The sequence below is a fragment of the Hyperolius riggenbachi genome, chromosome 12, assembly GCF_040937935.1.
Source record: "Hyperolius riggenbachi isolate aHypRig1 chromosome 12, aHypRig1.pri, whole genome shotgun sequence".
Classification (NCBI taxonomy): Eukaryota; Metazoa; Chordata; class Amphibia; order Anura; family Hyperoliidae; genus Hyperolius; species Hyperolius riggenbachi.
In genome coordinates this window covers 98,883,339-98,902,944 of record NC_090657.1, presented here as the reverse complement: position 1 = coordinate 98,902,944, position 19,606 = coordinate 98,883,339, and positions in this window count along the sequence as shown.

The window sequence follows — 19,606 nt, the reverse complement described above, 5'->3', positions numbered from 1 at the left end:
AAGCTTTAGAAATGGCTTTATAACCTTTACCAGACTGATAGATCTCAATTACAGTACTTTTGTTCTCAATTGTTCCCGAATTTCTTTGGATCTTGGCATGATGTCTAGCTTTTGAGGTGGTTTTGGTCTACTTCTCTGTGTCAGATAGCTCCTATTTAAGGGATTTCTTGATTGAAACAGGTGTGGCAGTAATCAGGCCTGGGGGTGACTACAGAAATTGAACTCAGGTGTGATAAACCACAGTTAAGTTATTTTTTAACAAGGGGGGCAATCACTTTTTCACACAGGGCCATGTAGGTTTTGAGTTTTTTTTCCTCACTAAATAATAAAAACCATCATTTAAAACTGCATTTTGTGTTCAATTATGTTATCTTTGACTAATAGTTAACGGTTTTTGATGAGCAGAAACATTTAAGTGTGACAAACATGCAAAAGAATAAGAAATCAGGAAGGGGGCAAATAGTTTTTCACACCACTGTATACCTGGCTAACATATACTGTGGGCACCTATACCTGGCTCTGCGCGGGGGGGGGGGGGGGCACAATTTTTACACCCTTGCCCTGGGTGCATTTTAGCCTACAAACTGCACTGGCTTCGGCGATCTGTGTATTATAGTTGTACATTATGTATTACTAGATTCCCATTTACAATCTATGCTTATGATAGACATGATTGTTCATCAGTATTTACTAGCAGAGGGCATAGTCATTATGCTTCCAAATTATATTATCAGAAATAGAGAAATCATAAAGCATTCTGCCATACAACTGATCACCTACAAATGGTCAGATGTACTTTATTTTAATAACTCTATGGCATTTTATATCCCCTGAAAAAATGGATAGAATTACACAACTGACATGTCTCCAGCGAAATGTGTAACAGCAATTACAGAATGTAAAAAGTTTTTAGTTACCAGCAAAATTGCAAAAGCAAATGAACGGAGGCTCTTATTCAGACGTTATTTATTGTAGGAGCGGCCGTGCTAGTGAAGCATCTATATATCATCGTGCAGCACTTCAAAAGAGCGTGCGTAGCTTAAAGGGACCCTGAACAGAGGTTAAAAAAAGCAAATCTGAACTTACCTGGGGTTTCCTCCCGCCCCCCATAGCCTGCAAGGCCCCTCAGTATTCTCTGGTTCACCTCCATGGTCCCGCTGGCGGCTCCGGTAGGTGCGTGACTTTGGCCAAAGTCGGGCATGCGTGGCTCGTCCAGGCACCCTGAGCGTCATCGCGCCCATCGCCGTAGGGGTACTGTGCGGTACTCGAAAGCCTGAACCACGCATGCTCAGGGCCCTTATGGCGATGTGGGCGATGACGTGCCGGGTCGCCAGGTTTACAGACCTGCCAGCAAGACCACGGAGGAGACCCAGAGGACACCAAGGGACCTTGCCTGTGGCCTGCGTGCGGGGGGGGCAGGGCTTGGTGAACGCTCCGGGCGTGCTATTGGCTGGCTTGCCCGTCGTGTCTGCCAGCCCCTGTGCTCGCATTGGCCCGTGGGTGGTGGCGGGAGGGACCGTGCTCTGTGGCCGGATTGGGCGGTGGTTGGCACATAGCCGCCGCGTCACAACCATTGGAACACGCCTCCTGAAGAAGCCGGCAGTGCCGCCGAAATCGATCGAGAATGCCATTCTCATCCACGACAGCATCTGCGCCGCCCTCCAGCCTTCCTTGAGCCAAGGGTCCATCTCTCCTCCTCGAGCCTGGCTATGGCACTGGTGCAAAAGCCAGGGTTTAAAAACCAGCTCACAGTGCTGTCTCATCATTGACAGCTGCAGCGTGTCGCCATGCCGTAATCCATTCAGTAAGTTGTCCTTCTCTCCTGTTCTTCTCATCACTGGTGGGGAAGCCCTGGGAACTGTGACCTGGTGGGCACCAGGTAGCAAAGTAGTCCATCAACCGCTAGGGGTGACAGTCCATCATCCCTGGCAGGGTGCGCTGGTGAAGACCCCTGCCCTCTTAGACCCCACGCCCTGAGGGTACCCACTCCAATCACCTGTGCTGAGATCAACAGGAACTTGACATCCTGTCTCGTTGGGGTCCCGGGGAGTGGCCAGACAGGCAGTGTGATGGGCGATGCACCCAGAGGCTGGTACTTCTCCAGCCTCTGTTTCGTTATGGCCCTGATTTCAGTTGATGTCTCAATCAGCAATCATCGAGGTGGCAAGGCCACATCATCATGCACAGGCGTCTGATTGCTCCTCCATCTGATCTTTTTGGTTTCCAAGCATTTCTTGTTCCTGTTCCATCTTGTTGATTGATTGTTCACAGGTACATACAATAAAATGTTTATGCTTGATTGCTCTTTCCCAATATACATGATTGCCTAATGTCACAGGAGCCCTGGTGGTCAGACCGCAAATGGCCTTCCAAACGGTGCCAGTGCACGGATCGTGCGAACTCTGGTCGCAGTCAATGCGCAGGAACCGTTGGGACAAACCGCAGACAAACCAGAAGGGAGCTTGTGAGATATGGGTAATTACAACCTACACACGATTCCAGGGTATCTGCCACCACCACTGGTATGGGCCAGTGGACCCGATTTACTGACTGACTGGTCCTGCGAATAAAAACGGTTAAAACACGCTGTATTCTGTCTAGCCAACAACAAACAATAGTAACGTCTCTTCAGAGGTCTGGTTCAGTTGTGTGCGTGCTGAATAGTAGGGTAGCTAGAACAACAACTGACGATAGCGTCGGTTTATTGAAAGCAATATAAATAATTAATATATACAGACAATTATTAAAATCAACAATTATTAAAACAGTAATAGCCAGTATAAAAAATAAAAGGGAGAAAATACTTAGGGTTTGTGGAAATATGTCCTTTTGTGGGAAGAATCATAAAGTCCAAGCAAAACGGTTTCAAGTTCTGCAAAGTTCTTTGTTCCAGAGATAACTTCAAAGTTCAGCAAGTTTTAAAATCCAAACAAAATGGAGGATGTCCTTTGTTTCAATTCAGACAAGATGGCCGCTAGCCATGTGCCCTTTGTTTCAGCTCCGGCAAGATGGCCACCACTTGTTCCTCACGGTGGCCGTGTGTTCATGAAGATGGAAAATGGAGGAATGCCTGAGGGGTTCCTTCTAAAGACTTTTGAACAATGCCCACCTTTGAGTGGAGCCTCAAGTACAGCCCAGGGGTTGGACAGGGGCGGTGAGCCCCCTGGCTGGGTGCTCTCTGCCCACCAAATATGACATTTGTCATAGCTCAGCTTACGCTTTCCTCACACACATGACCATCATATATTCATATTTCTCAGACTAGGCCAGTTCATATGATACCAGACTTGGGCATGTTTGCATGCCCGGTTAAAAAACAGTGGAATCCCCCGAGTTCTGGTTATGCCAGTGGCCCCAATTTACTATCAAAATACTCACAAGATCCGGACCAGCAGAATGATATAACTTCCACAGCTCTCCGATGTATGGTACTTCTAAAACATGCATAAGGCCTCGTTCACATCTGCTGCGCTGAAAAACGCATGAAAGCGCGTGGTTAAAAAACGCATGCGCTTGTGCGCGCTTTAGTGTGCGTTTCTGTGCGTTGCGCTGCGCTTCTTTAAAGCACATTTTGCTTGTTGTACCAGCAGCAGTTGTCAATAAAACTTTGTTTTTGTATGTAAATGTATTTTTTTCTCCAATTAGGGGTAAAAAACGCATGCGCTTCTATGCGCTTGTACGCGCTTCTATGCGCTAAAAAAGCGCACCCATTCACTTGCATTGATGTGCGCTTTCCAGCTCAACGCACAGAAATGCATGCAACCCTACGTTTCTGTAACGCTGCTCAGCGCAGCGCATAGATGTGAACCAGCTACATTTAGTTACATGGGAAAGTAAATACCTTGCTGATCGCACAGGCCAGTGCGCTGTAAAAAGCGCACAGAAACGGCCCTGATGTGAACGAGGCCTTAAGATCATAACTCTGTTTCCCTATCCTGGCTGAATGGTTCCGCTAAGTCTGCCTCCTGCTGGGATTAGCTTCCTTGGCTCTGAAAAGACTCCTGGTTTGTTAATTAACATCTGAGTGTTATGCTTCATACACACTTGAGATAAAAGTCTTTGGAAAATGAAAGACCACAGACCAATTTTACCCCCTTCCATGTAGTATGAGAGCCATACTCTACACAGTCTATTCTATGGAGCTGAACTCCCCATCAGACAGAAATCTTTGCAGGATGCTGCACACAAAGATGCCCGTACACACTCAAAAGATAATTATCTGCAAAAGATCTGTTCCTGCAAAATATCCATTCCTGCAAAATGCATTCATAGTCTATGAGATCTGCAGATCATCATACACACTTGGTTTAACAGACAATCATCTGCAGATCAGATCCACCAGGATGGATTTTCAGATCTGCAGATGATTGCCAGATATGCAGATGAAGTCTGTTAAACAAGGTGTGTATGAGGATCTGCAGATCTCATAGACTATGAATGCATTTTGCAGGAATGGAAATTTTGCAGGAACAGATCGTTTGCAGATAATGATCTTTTGAGTGTGTACGGGCATCTTTGTGTGCAGCATCTTGCAAAGATTTTATCTGATGGGGAGTGCAGCTCCATAGAATAGACTGTGTAGAGTATGGCTCTCATACTACATGGAATGGGGTAAAATTGGTCTGTGATCTTGCCTTTTCCAAAGACTTTTATCTCAAGTGTGTATGAAGCATTACACCTCTGGCTTAATTAGCAAGTCACAGGGCACAGGCTTCATGAAAAGAACTCTGCTAACTAACTCCCCTGAAGACAGCAGAGACCCCCCAGGCTGGACTGCCTGGTGTCCACAGACATGAGATTCTGATTGGGCAGCGCAATGACAACCGAGGCAGGAAGTCGATTGCGGCTGCGTTTTCTGCGCACTGACGGCTCGTCCGTCACACCTAACAACTACTTAATTTGGTTCTAATTTTGTATGCCTTGTCCCTGCTATTCTCTGAAGTAGTATTATGGGACAGGAATGTTAAAATCAGTCAGTTTAGAAATAAAGTAACATTATCTTCAGCATAAGGAATCTATAACATGTTATGCATCTCTGCTTAACCCTATATTGGTAAGAGATGATACATTACTTTTGTTTCATAAACCCAAACAGGAACTTTTTAATGGATTTCATATATTCCTGAGTCAATTATAATTGTCCTAAAAGTCTTTAAAGCAAACTGAACTAAAAATTAAAAGTAAAAAAAAAATTACAGCATTACAAATGTGTAGCTTGGTGCACAAAAGGGGCAGGCACTTGGATACAACCTTTTGCTTACAGGGAACTTAAACTGAGAAGGATAAGTATTTTTTCTTTTAAAATAATACCAGTTGCCTGACTCTCCTGTGTCTCTAATACTTTAACCACTTTACCCCCCGCGGTACGAATTTCTCCGTCCCTCCCCCCCCCTAAAAAACCAAGGGACGGAGAAATCCGTACCTCCCGCGCTACCGCCGCTGTCCGCGCTCCCGCCGCTCGTGCGCGCGCTCCCGCAGCTCGTGCACGCCGCCGCCCGCTTGCCTGGAGATCAATGAACAGGAAAATCCATTCCCGTTCGTTGATCTAAGCCCCCGCAATGATCTGCTGCCTCTATGAGAAACAGCGCGATCATTGTGATTTTCCCAGCCTCGTAGTGCTTCCTGTAAGCGTCCTACCGGACGCTTACAGGTCGCATGAACACAAACTCACTGTGGCCAAATAGTAAAACTACACCCTAAAGCATTTTACATATACAAATACATTAGTTTTACACAGTAAGTTAACTCATTACCTCCCACACTCCCCAATTTTTTTTTTTGTAATAAAAAATAAAATAAAATAAAAAATATACAATAAAAAAAACAAAAAAAAAACATAAATAGTTACTTTAGGGACTGAACTTTTTAAATATTTATGTCAAGAGAGTATAACACTGCAATTCCAATAATAGTCAGAGAGCCACCAATTGATTGATGTGCAACTAATAAAAGGAGCCAGCAACAACCACCACGTATACTATTTACAAAACAATCTTATTGCTGTCTCATGCACATATACAAACTTTATTGCCGCCTTAGCTGCGTAACGTAAGATCACGACACATTAAAACAACAGACACTTAAAATCACTACCTGGCCAGGAGCGCTCGCTATTTTATATAAAAGGACCAGACCTGTGCATACATGCAGCGTGATCGCCCAGCCTTGGCCTATGCGGAAAACGCTCTGCACCACACTGGTCTATCCGGTCCTCATCCCACCACCACAACATAGAGCGATTCAACATCGATACTTGCGATGAGATCATCTGCCTGTACCTCTACCATGCTCAATGCCCTTAGGGCATCGCCAGTGTCTCTCACATATGATGGCAGCATCTCAACCATATTTTTAAGTTTGAGGTCAAGATATCTCCCCAATCTTTCTAATGGTCCCTCATTCCCTGAGACGATGGGGCGGCCGGGAGGGTGCGTAGAATTTTTGTGTACCTTGGGTATCATGTAAAACACCGGTATACGGTAAGTATCCACCCAACAATAACCATGTTCGTTTTTTGACACTACGCCCCGGTCACGGCCGTCATCCATCAAATGATTCACCTTTGACTTTATGGCTGGGAAAGGATCAGATCTCAATTTCACATATGTATTCTCATCGCTCAGTAAACGCAAATATTCCTCAACATAATACCCAGTGGATAGTAAAACAACGTTTCCACCCTTGTCACTGGGTTTAACCGTTACATCAGGTAAAGTAAGCTAAACGGACAGGAGTCCGCCATCTGGATGCGCAAGTATTTAAAATCACTATGTGACAGTATACGCCATGCAGAGTCAGCTCCTTAGCAAACCAGTGTTTCTGTGAGGTAGACGATAACACGCAATTCAAGTCTGATCATCCTGGGCAGAATCCGTATACAGCCATACTATGAAGATCCGTATACTGTGCCATAAGCAGGCACTCGAGACAGCAGCGCACAGCGTGCTGGGTGTTGTGGTGGTGGGATGAGGACCGGATAGACCAGTGTGGTGCAGAGCGTTTTCCGCATAGGCCAAGGCTGGGCGATCACGCTGCATGTATGCACAGGTCTGGTCCTTTTATATAAAATAGCGAGCGCACCTGGCCAGGTAGTGATTTTAAGTGTCTGTTGTTTTAATGTGTCGTGATCTTACGTTACGCAGCTAAGGCGGCAATAAAGTTTGTATATGTGCATGAGACAGCAATAAGATTGTTTTGTAGAGAGTATAACACTGTTACTTTATAAACTACGGGCTTGTAATTAGGGATGGATGCAAAACTGAAAAAAATGCACCTTTATTTCCAAATAAAATATTGGCGCCAAACATTGTGATAGGGACATAATTTAAACGGTTTTATAACTGGGACAAATGGGCAAATACATTTCATGGGTTTTAATTACAGTAGCATGCATTATTTAAAAACTATAATGGTCGAAAACTGAAAAATAATATTTTTTTCCCACATTTTTTCCTATTTTCCCATTAAAACACATTTCGAATAAAATAATTCTTGGCATAATGTCCCACCTAAAGAAAGCCTAATTGGTGGCGAAAAAAACAAGATATAGTTCATTTCATTGTGATAAGTAATAATAAAGTTATAGACGAATGAATGGAAGGAGCGCTGAAAGGTGAAAATTGCTCTGGTGTTCAAGGGGTAAAACCCCTCAGTGGTGAAGTGGTTAAGCCACAGCCCCTCAACAAGCATGCAGATCAGGTTCTCTGACTGAAGTCAGACTGGATTAGCTGCATGTGTAATGCTGGGTACACACGGTGCGTTCCCGCACTCGATGCCCCGCTCAATTCCCAGCCGCTCGATTATTTCCGAGCATTTCCGAGCACACTTCGATGATTGTTTGGTCTATTCTCATGCAAAGTATGCCAAATCGACCTAACGATCCATCGAAACAGGAATTGGGGATATCGGAAATAATCAAGCGGCCGGGAATCGAGCGGGGAATCGAGTGTGGAAACGCACCGTGTGTATCCAGCATAAGGATCCCTCCTGTAGCGTATTCTGTCCGTTGCAGTGGAGCTGCAAATGGACAGTTCTGGCTTATCTGCTTGCATTTGGTTGTGCATTCGCAATAAGTCTCATTGTCATTTGCAATCGCTCTGCAGTTCTGGGCAGCTCAGGATGCTGTCATCATTCCACCAATTGCTTGTTGCAGCTGAGCTGCGGCTGCGGCCAGATAGCCCTGGATTTTCTGCATGCATGTTGTTACATAATACTGCATGTATTTCCATCTGCCAGATGGAAATTGTATGAAGAGAAGCAACACAAGGCAAGATAGCCCCCAAATAGAGAGAGCAAAGAGACAGAATCAATGTGTGTCCACCAAACTAGTCGCCACCCAGTGACGGTGAACACACAACGGCGGAAACGAAGTGGGAACGCAATCGCAAGAATGGCGATTGCCAAATAGTGACACCAGACTGAGCAGGACAGAGCACGAGAGTAGCAAAGGCACAGCAAACAACAATAAAAGATAAGGAAAATAACAAACGCTAGCTAAACGCAAACACCGCACTCATTCGCAACAGCGAACGCGTTTACCGCGCGTTCTCCGTACAAAAAGCGCAACAGAGACAAGCACGCCACCCTAATTAGCCACACGTAACACAAATGAGCACAAACAGACAAGACAGACAAATGAGGTAGCCAGTAGCAACCGCTGCTCCGGGTTACACTCCAGGAACTCAGATCAGAAGGATCCACAGCCGCTACCGCTAGAGGCTAGTGCGATCCAAACAAGACAGAGCGATTCGCTATCAACCTCCGCTGGCGACAGCGCAATCGAGACAGACAAGACAGGACAGAATAGGCAGTACAAATATACACAAACTGACTGCACTAACTAGGAATGCAAGGAGCACTCCCCAAGAATTAACTATACTAAGATAGCAGTGGCTGACACTCCAGGTGAGTCCAGCAGGAACAAACCTCTATGAGCAGCAAAGGACTCTGGGATCACATGGCATTTATACTGCAAGCCTTCAAAGGAGGCAGCTAGGCCATTTGCATGACAAGTGTATGCAAATTGCCCAGCAGCAGAGCAGGTCTGAAACTTGCAAAGCACAGGCAGGTCTTTTTTCCAGAGACCTGCAGCCCTCGGACTTAAGGAATGGACAAACAGCCGTCTGCCCGTGCAGACAGCTGAGCAGACCGTTACACAGACATTCTGGTGCCCAGCGCTGTTTGACCTATTGTGGCTCAATGACAATAAAGAACTTGAATCTTTATCTTGAATTAGTCTACTGGACATGTGTGGACTTTACTTGAACACAGCAGGATAACGGCAAAAAGAAACCTGTTTCCAAATCAGTTTAGTGGACCCGCCACTGGAGCAGGGACTGCAGGAGGTTCCGGGAAGCCTCTGGACTATCCAGAGGCTACTCACTACTGTGTTAAATATCCAGTTTTTTCGCTTTGCTTTCAAACAGGACAAACAATTACAAAAATGAGTTACTGGAGAGAGGAAATTGACTTCATATGCTTCAATGCATGGCTAACACTATGCGACTTTTTGAAACTGTTGTGATTGCAACATGTATTGTGGTTTCTTCTTTTACACATTTGCTGAAAATGTTATGCATTTTAACTTTCCAAAGCAGTGCATAGTGAAAAAGCTCCTGGGGGTACTTACCTCAGGAGATGGAAGCCTCTGGATCCTATTGCGGTTTCCCCCGTTCCTCCTGTGCAGCATGGATCCAGCGCTGCCTCCCTGGATCAGTAGCAGATGGCAATATTTACCTTTGACCTCTAGCGCAGGCGCAGTACCATCTTCCCCTTCAGGCTCTGGCAGAAAAAGCCAAGCCCGATCGGTTCCGCTCTACTGTGCAGGCAACTCAGCTATTTCCACTGCACCTGCACTGGATCAAAAACTTAAATATCTGTGCCTTTTTGGGGGGTGCCGGCGCTGTATCAGGGCTACACAGGAGGACGGGAGAATACGCATTTGGATCAAGGGGCTTCCTCTCCCAAGGTAAGTACCCCGTAGGGCACTTTTTTACTTAAAGGATATCTTTAAAACGCATATAAGGTCAACTTCAGTTTGTAAGCCTCTGGCAGGGCCCTCCCCCTAGTGTTTCCAGCTTGATCATGCACCCTCATTGTAGTGCACCCCTCTCACAGACTAGAGCAAACTCGAACTATTGTTACCAAGGATATTCAACCCCATCACATGATCTTGTTAATTGTTCTGAGCTCCTTGTATGTCCTACGTTGTATGTTAACCTCATTTATCTATTGTGCAGCGTTGTGTAATATGTTAGCACTTTATAAATACAATAATAATAACTGAGCCATAGGGAAACATGAACGTTACCATATATACTTGGATATAAGTCGACTCCGTGTATAAGTCGACCCCAATATTTGACCCTCTTAAGCTGGAATTTTTTAATTACTCAAGTATAATGCTTCATACACACTTGAGATAAAAGTCTTTGAAAATGAAAGATCACAGACCAATTTTACCCCCTTCCATGTAGTATGAGAGCCATACTCTACACAGTCTATTCTATGGAGCTGCACTCCCCAACAAATAAAATCTTTGCAGGATGCTGCACACAAAGATGTCTGTACACACTCAAAAGATCATTATCTGCAAAAGATCTGTTCCTGCCAAAGATCCATTCCTGCAAAATGCATTCATAGTCTATGAGATCTGCAGATCATCATACACACTTGGTTTAACAGACAATCATCTGCAGATCATCTGCAGATCAGATTCAACAGGGTGGATTTTCAGATCTGCAGATGATTGCCAGATATGCAGATGAAGTCTGTTAAACAAGGTGTGTATGATGATCTGCAGATCCCATAGACTATGAATGCATTTTGTAGGAATGGATCTTTTGCGGGAACAGATCTTTTGCAGATACTGATCTTTTGAGTGTGTACGGGCATCTTTGTGTGCAGCATTTTGCAAAGATTTTATCTGATGGGGAGTGTAGCTCCATAGAATAGACTGTGTAGAGTATGGCTCTCATACTGCATGGAATGGGGTAAATTGGTCTGTGATCTTTCATTTTCCAAAGACTGTTATCTCAAGTGTGTATGAAGCATTAGTCTATCTAGCAAAGTTGATGGCTGCACAGTAGACTTGAAGCCTTGCACAAGACATAATGAAAACATAGAAATGCACCCTGTATATATTAAGAGAGTTTAGCCTGTCTAATCCCCACTCATCTGTGTCTAATAAAAAGTTTTAATTTGATCTCTCCTCTGTGTCACCTGACAAGGCAGATAAGCTCATTTGAGAGCACAGGATGTCAACAATATGCCTGCTTCCATGAAAGCAGGAAGTAGACACACTACAGCTGATACACATTCTGCAATACATCTGCAAACAAAAGGCATTTTTCTTTTAAAGGTTAGCCGCTCTAAATCCCTCCGTTCCAGCCACCAATCATTGTCCTCACCTGCCTATCCCTGATGCAAGGCAAGCAGCTTTTCATCACAGGACACCGGCGATTTAATCTCCGCCCCCCGCCATTTGCATCATTGTCCCATGCCCATCTAATTGCCGCTCCTCCCTGAAGTGTCAGCACTTACAGCGAGTGCCAGGGAGAGAGCTGCATTATTAATTTTAACAGTTACAATGGGGCAAAGTGAGTGGCTCCTACCCCCGCAGCATCACATGCTCAGCGGGGACCAGCATTCTCAGCTGCCGCCTGAGAGAATAAGTAATGAGCAGGGGTTAGTCCATTCTCCTGCTTGCAGGGGGGCACAGCATTGTGGCATCTAGGAATTTTAGAGCAAAGGGATACAATCTGGTTGGCTGGCAGCACTAGGGGGGGCATACTGCAGCAGATGCAGAGCAGAGGGGTCAATTGATACTCAGCTACAAGTCAGAAATTTAGGTTTGACGCGAGTATAAGTCGACCCCCCTACTTTATAAAAGTAGATCAGACCTAAATTTCTCGACTTATAGCTGAGTATATACGGTACCTTTCATACCCATTGTCCTTTTAGTTCTAACGGACAGCAACTGATTTAGTGTAATAGGACTATATATAATAGGATAACCGAAGTGATATGCGACATGATGAGATATACATGGGTATGTACAGTGTCTAGCACACAAAACTCTATGCTGTTTTCCTTTTTTTCTTTCTCTGCCTGAAATACTTAAAGGGGCACTACAGCGAAAAGCTGTAAAATTTAAAATATGTGCAAACATATACAAATAAGAAGTACATTTTTTCCAGAGTAAAATGAGCCAGGATTTAAACAATGATGCTTGCCACCTTCCCTGCTCCCTATACAGTTTTTTGGCAGTTGGACAGAGCAACTGCCATTCACTAAGTGCTTTTGAAAATAAATATATCCCTGAGAATCCCCTATAAAGGGATGGGCTAGTCCAAAATCTGTCACTTCTGTCAGATTCCTACTACCTACTGTAACAGCAACATAGGAGAAAAGTAATTTATGGCTCATTTTACTCTGTAAAAAAATGTACTTCTTATTTGTATATTTTTGCACATATTTTAAATGTCACAGTTTTTCGCCGTAGCGCCCCTTTAACTACCTTAAGACCGCTCCACGCCCACGGGCGTGGCCGCGGCGGCAGCCCCAGGACCGCCTGACGTCGATTGGCATCAAGTTCTGGGGCTGCAGTTTGCAGGAGATCGCATCTCCTGCTCGGGGGGGCCGGAGCTCCGCCCCCTCTTCAGTCTCGGAAGACTGTTAGACGGCCGTCTATTTACATGTACAGCGCTGCGATCGGCAGCAGCGCTGTACTGGGGACAGCCGTGTGGGCTGGAAAAAGCACGGGGTAAGTATATCATGGGGCAGCATATTTTGGCTGATAATTCCTTTAAAGGAAACCAGAGACGGTGTTATACCAAGATTTTTTACTTACCTTGGGCTTCCTCCAGGCCCATAAGCATCTGAGTATCTTGTTGTTCTCCGTTCAACAGCAATCAGTCTCGGTAACTGGCTCAGTTGCGTCAGTTGGGGTCTTCTACCGGGGCAGTTTGTCGCTGAATGGATGACTGCAAGAGGACGGCGAGGAACTCAGACGTGCTTATAGGGCTAGAGGAAGCTCCTGGTAAATAAAAAAATCTTGGTATAACACCGTCTCTGGTACACTATAAGGCTAGGTTTACAGAGGTCAGTTGCATAAAGCATACGTTCAGGGCCGGCCCGCCCATGAGGCGGGGTGAAACTTTTGCCTCAGGCGGCACTTCTGGGGGGGCGGCACCCGCCCGTCCATGTGTGTGGGGGGCCGCCCGAGCTGGAGGGGATAGCGTGCAGGAAGGGGGTATTGGGCCTAGCGGCGCGGAGGGGGGTCGGACCCCCCCCTCCCTCGCCTGGGTCCCCCGTCCGCCGCTCCCCTCCAGCTTTAAAAAGGTCCGTGCTGTGGCTGCAGCTATTCGTAAGAGGCAACGGGCGGGGATTACTCACCTCTTCCTCGTTCCAGGCCAGCGTGCGCTCCACTGACGTCACTTCCTGCGCCGCTAGGCCCAATATCCCCATTCTGCCCGCTATCCCCTCCAGCTCCGGCGGCCTCCCACAACAACGGCTTTGGGGGGGGGGGGGGCGTCGATTTCACTGAAAATTGCCTCAGACGGCAAAAAGTCTAGGGCCGGGCCTGCATACGTTATAAGAACTGTGCACTGCAAAGCAGACTGGACATAGACTTTAACAAAGCCTGCATGCACGAAAATGCTAAATCCAGCGCTGGAGACTTGGGCGCAGCAGCGCAGGAGACTTGGGCACAGCCAGCGCCACCATAGGTCGTAATAGGAACTACGGCTATCGCAGGCACAGGGAGTAACTTCAGCGCCATCAGAAGACGGAGCTGAAGTTGCTTTTAAAGCAATATTTCACCTTCCAGCAATTGCTGGAAGCCGAATTATTTCATTCCCCCACTATCCATGGCGGCCTGGAGGGGGAATAGTAATTAACACGGCCCGGACTTGTGCGGCAGCAGGATCAGCCATATACTGGCTGTGTCCTGCGCACAAGTCTCCGGCGCCGTTCTCTCTCGTACGCTGCATGCAGCCAGTTGGAATAATGGGCTTGATTCATTAAGCAGCGCAGCTTAAATGGAGCAGGGTGAGTTAAAATGTCATAGCGCACGCTTTGAGCAGTAGTGCTCTGTAGCTTACGCTGCTTTTAAACAGCACCCACTCCACTCATCCTGTCTTGAGTCCCTTCGGGTCCTGTAGCATTTTAGGACACAATCCCCACACTCTGATTGGCCCAATAGGTTCCCTGTCAAGTGACAGGCAGCTTATTGGACCAATCAAACTACAGGGATCTCGTCCTAAAATGCTACAGGACCCGAAGGGACTCAAGACAGGATGAGTGGAGTGGGTGCTGTTTAAAAGCAGTGCAAGTTACGGAGGACTACTGCTCATAGCATGCACAATGACATTTTAACTCACCCTGCTCCATTTAACCACTTGAGGACCTAGGGCTTTCTACCCCTTAAGGACCGGCCACTTTTTTTCCATTCAGACCACTGCAGCTTTCACGGTTTATTGCTCGCTCATACAACCTACCACCTAAATGAATTTTGGCTCCTTTTCTTGTCACTAATAAAGCTTTCTTTTGGTGCTATTTGATTGCTCCTGCGATTTTTACTTTTTATTATATTCATCAAAAAAGACATGAATTTTTTTAACTTTCTGTGCTGACATTTTTCAAATAAAGTAAAATTTCTGTATACATGCAGCGCGAAAAATGTGGACAAACATGTTTTTGATTAAAAAAAACCCCCATTCAGTGTATATTTATTGGTTTGGGTAAAAGTTATAGCGTTTACAAACTATGGTGCAAAAAGTAAATTTTCCCATTTTCAAGCATCTATGACTTTTCTGACCCCCTGTCATGTTTCATGAAGGGCTAGAATTCCAGGATAGTATAAATACCCCCCAAATTACCCAATTTTGGAAAGAAGACATCCCAAAGTATTCACTGAGAGGCATAGTGAGTTCATAGAAGATATTATTTTTTGTCACAAGTAAGCGGAAAATGACACTTTGTGACAAAAAAAAAAAAAGTTTCCATTTCTTCTAACTTGCGACAAAAAAAAATGAAATCTGCCACGGACTCACCATGCCCCTCTCTGAATACCTTGAAGGGTCTACTTTCCAAAATGGGGTCATTTGTGGGGTGTGTTTACTGTCCTGACATTTTGGGGGGTGCTAAATTGTAAGCACCCCTGTAAAGCCTAAAGGTGCTCATTGGACTTTGGACCCCTTAGCGCAGTTAGGCTGCAAAAAAGTGCCACACATGTGGTATTGCCGTACTCAGGAGAAGTAGTATAATGTGTTTTGGGGTGTATTTTTACACATACCCATGCTGGGTGGAAGAAATCTCTCTGTAAATGACAATTTGTTAATTTCTTTTACACACAATTGTCCATTTACAGAGATCGTTCTCCCACTCAGCATGGGTATGTGTAAAAATACACCCCAAAACACATTATACTACTTCTCCTGAGTACGGCGATACCACATGTGTGGCACTTTTTTGCACCCTAACTGCGCTAAAGGGCCCAAAGTCCAATGAGTACCTTTAGGATTTCACAGGTCATTTTGAGAAATTTCGTTTCAAAACTACTCCTCACGGTTTAGGGCCCCTAAAATGCCAGGGCAGTATAGGAACCCCACAAATGACCCCATTTTAGAAAGAAGACACCCCAAGGTATTCCGTTAGGAGTATGGTGAGTTCATAGAAGATTTTATTTTTTGTCACAAGTTAGCGGAAAATGACACTTTGTGAAAAAACACAATTAAAATCAATTTCCGCTAACTTGTGACAAAAAATAAAATCTTCTATGAACTCGATGGGTGTCTCAAGGTGTGATTAGAGGGGGGAATAGATGCAAGCAATGCACTGGCGAGGTGATCAGGGCTGGGGCCTGAGGGCATTTTGAGGGTGTGGGCGGGTGATTGAGTGCCCTAGGGGCAGATAGGGATCTGATAGGTAGCAGTGACAGGGGGTGATTGATGGGTAATTAGTGGGTGTTTAGGGTAGAGAACAGATATAAACACTGCCCTTGGGAGGTGATCTAACGTCGGATCTGCGGGCGAACTATTGGTGTGGGTGGGTGATCAGATTGCCCGCAAGGGGCAGGTTAGGGGCTGATTGATGAGTGGCAGTGACAGGGGGTGATTGATGGGTGGCAGTGCCAGGGGGTGATTGATGGGTGGCAGTGACAGGGGGTGATTGATGGGTGATTGACAGGTGATCAGTGGGTTATTACAGGGAAGAACAGATGTAACTAATGCACTGGCGAATTGATAAGGGGGGGTCTGAGGGCAATCTGAGCGTGTAGGCGGGTGATTGGGTGCCCGCAAGGGGCAGATTGGGGTCTGATCTGATGGGTAACAGTGACAGGTGGTGATAGGGGGTGATTGATGGGTGATTGATGGGTAATTAGTGGGTGTTTAGAGGAGAGAATAGATGTAAACACTGCGCTTGGGTGGTGATCTGATGTCGGATCTGCGGGCGATCTATTGGTGTGGGTGGGTGATCAGATTGCCCGCAAGGGGCAGGTTAGGGGCTGATTGATGGGTGGCAGTGACAGGGGGTGATTGATGGGTGGCAGTGACAGGGGGTGATTATTGGGTGATTGACAGGTGATTGACAGATGATCAGTGAATTATTACAGGGAAGAACAGATGTAACTAATGCACTGGCGAATTGATAAGGGGGGGTCTGAGGGCAATCTGAGCGTGTAGGCGGGTGATTGGGTGCCCGCAAGGGGCAGATTAGGGTCTGATCTGATGGGTAACAGTGACAGGTGGTGATAGGGGGTGATTGATGGGTGATTAGTGGGTGTTTAGAGGAGAGAATAGATGTAAACACTGCGCTTGGGTGGTGATCTGATGTCGGATCTGCGGGCGATCTATTGGTGTGGGTGGGTGATCAGATTGCCCACAAGGGGCAGGTTAGGGGCTGATTGATGGGTGGCAGTGACAGGGGGTGATTGATGGGTGGCAGTGACAGGGGGTGATTGATGGGTGATTGACAGGTGATCAGTGGGTTATTACAGGGAAGGACAGATGTAAATAATGCCCTGGCGAATTGATAAGGGGGGGGGGGTCTGAGGGAAATCTGAGCGTGTAGGCGGGTGATTGGGTGCCCGCAAGGGGCAGATTAGGGTCTGATCTGATGGGTAACAGTGACAGGTGGTGATAGGGGGTGATTGATGGGTAATTAGTGGGCGTTTAGAGGAGAGAATAGATGTAAACACTGCGTTTGGGTGGTGATCTGATGTCGGATCTGCGGGCGATCTATTGGTGTGGGTGGGTGATCAGATTGCCCGCAAGGGGCAGGTTAGGGGCTGATTGATGGGTGGCAGTGACAGGGGGTGATTGATGGGTGGCAGTGACAGGGGGTGATTGACAGGTGATTGACAGGTGATCAGTGGGTTATTACAGGGAAGAACAGATGTAAATATTGCACTGGCGAATTGATAAAGGGGGGTCTGAGGGCAATCTGAGCGTGTAGGCGGGTGATTGGGTGCCCGCAAGGGGCAGATTAGGGTCTGATCTGATGGGTAACAGTGATAGGGGGTGATTGATGGGTGATTGATGGGTAATTAGTGGGTGTTTAGAGGAGAGAATAGATGTAAACACTGCATTTGGGTGGTGATCTGATGTCGGATCTGCGGGCGATCTATTGGTGTGGGTGGGTGATCAGATTGCCCGCAAGGGGCAGGTTAGGGGCTGATTGATGGGTGGCAGTGACAGGGGGTGATTGATGGGTGATTGACAGGTGATTGACAGGTGATTGACATGTGATCAGGGGGGATAGATGCATACAGTACACAGGGGGGGGGGGGGTCTGGGGAGAATCTGAGGGGTGGGGGGGTGATCAGGAGGGGGCAGTGGGCAGGGGGGAGATAAAAAAAAATAGCGTTGACAGATAGTGACAGGGAGTGATTGATGGGTGATTAGGGGGGTGATTGGGTGTAAACAGGGGTCTGGGGGGTGGGCAGGGGGGGGTCTGAGGGGTGCTGTGGGCGATCTGGGGCAGGGGGGGGAGAAATCAGTGTGCTTGGGTGCAGACTAGGGTGGCTGCAGCCTGCCCTGGTGGTCCCTCGGACACTGGGACCACCAGGGCAGGAGGCAGCCTGTATAATACACTTTGTAAACATTACAAAGTGTATTATACACTTTGTATGCGGCGATCGCGGGGTTAACATCCCGCCGGCGCTTCCGTATAGCCGGCGGGATGTTGCGGCGGGCGAGCGGTGAGAGGCGCCGGCGGAGGATCGCGTCACGGATGACGCGATCGCTCCGCCCATGCCCCTACAAGGACCGCCGCCATTTGTCTATACGGCGGTCCTTGCGGGGTGCACTTCCCGGCCGCCTCTGTGTGCGTTAGGCGGTCGGGAAGTGGTTAAGCTGTGCTGCTTTAGCAGCGCAGCTTAATGAATCAAGCCCATTGTGATCAGTTACAACGTAGTACCATGAACTGCCCCATAGTATTGTAGGGGCAGTGAGATGACATGCAGAATTATTCTGCAACACAACTTACCACTGTGAACAGGGCCTGAGGCTATTGCTACCATATCACTTGTAACTGATGTGCAAGGTAAAATCCCTGTTTCCCTATGGCTTAAATCAAATCATACAGGTTTTAAATGTGAGCTATTTCACAATGAACTGCTATAGAATGTTAAAGCACATACATTTTGCAGCATATAGTGTAAGGCTAGATTCACACTATGTGCATTGCATAACACACCTTATAATGTGTGTGAGCTGCAACAGACACTGCGTGAGTTATACCATACACGATCATTGAAAGCCTGCATGCAGCAAGTTACAATTGTAATGCAGTGTTACAATTCAAAAGTGAGTACAGGCCGACAGGATTGTATGGGCACTGAGTTGACATGCAAAATTATTACACAACGCACTGGGCAGTATATGTATGTAAAGCAGCAACCAAAGAGCCAGATTGTTTTGTTATTGCTTTAAAGGAAACCAGAGACGAGTTAGATTAAAAGTTTTATACATACCTGGGGCTTCCTCCAGCCTTATCCGCACGGATCGCTCCCACGCCCCCGTCTTCTCCAGCTCCGGCTCCCGTACCCAGTGGCGTAGCTAAGGAGCTGTGGGCCCTGATGCAAGATTTACTATGGGGCCCCCCAAGCACTCTATACATAACAATTGCTACAGCGCACCAAAACCTGCCAATGGCAACTACAGTGTCAGAGGTTCAAGAAGGGGATGGGGAACAGTTTAAGTATTACCACTATTCAAAGTATCTATAGAAGTGATTATTATGAGCTCACCAATAGCGAGCTAATACTGTAGTTAAGAGAGGGCCCTTTGGGGCCCCTCTGGCCCAAGGGCCCTGATGCAGTCGCTACCTCTGCACCCCCTATTGCTACGCCCCAGCCCGTACCTTCGGCCAGTCGCGGCCAGTTTGAGCAAAGAGCGCACTGCGCTTGCTCAGACTTTCTAAGTTTCATGTCCTCCCTTCACTTCCTGTAAGCGAGAGTGCAGTACGCTTTTCCGCGAATGCGACTGCGCAGCCTTTAGCCTGCCTCCAGCAGCGTAGTGGTTCCCGGCATCCTCCAGAAGCGTACGTCGGGCGCGGCTGGAGGCGGATCAAAGGCTGCGCAGTCGCACTGGCGGCAAAGCGT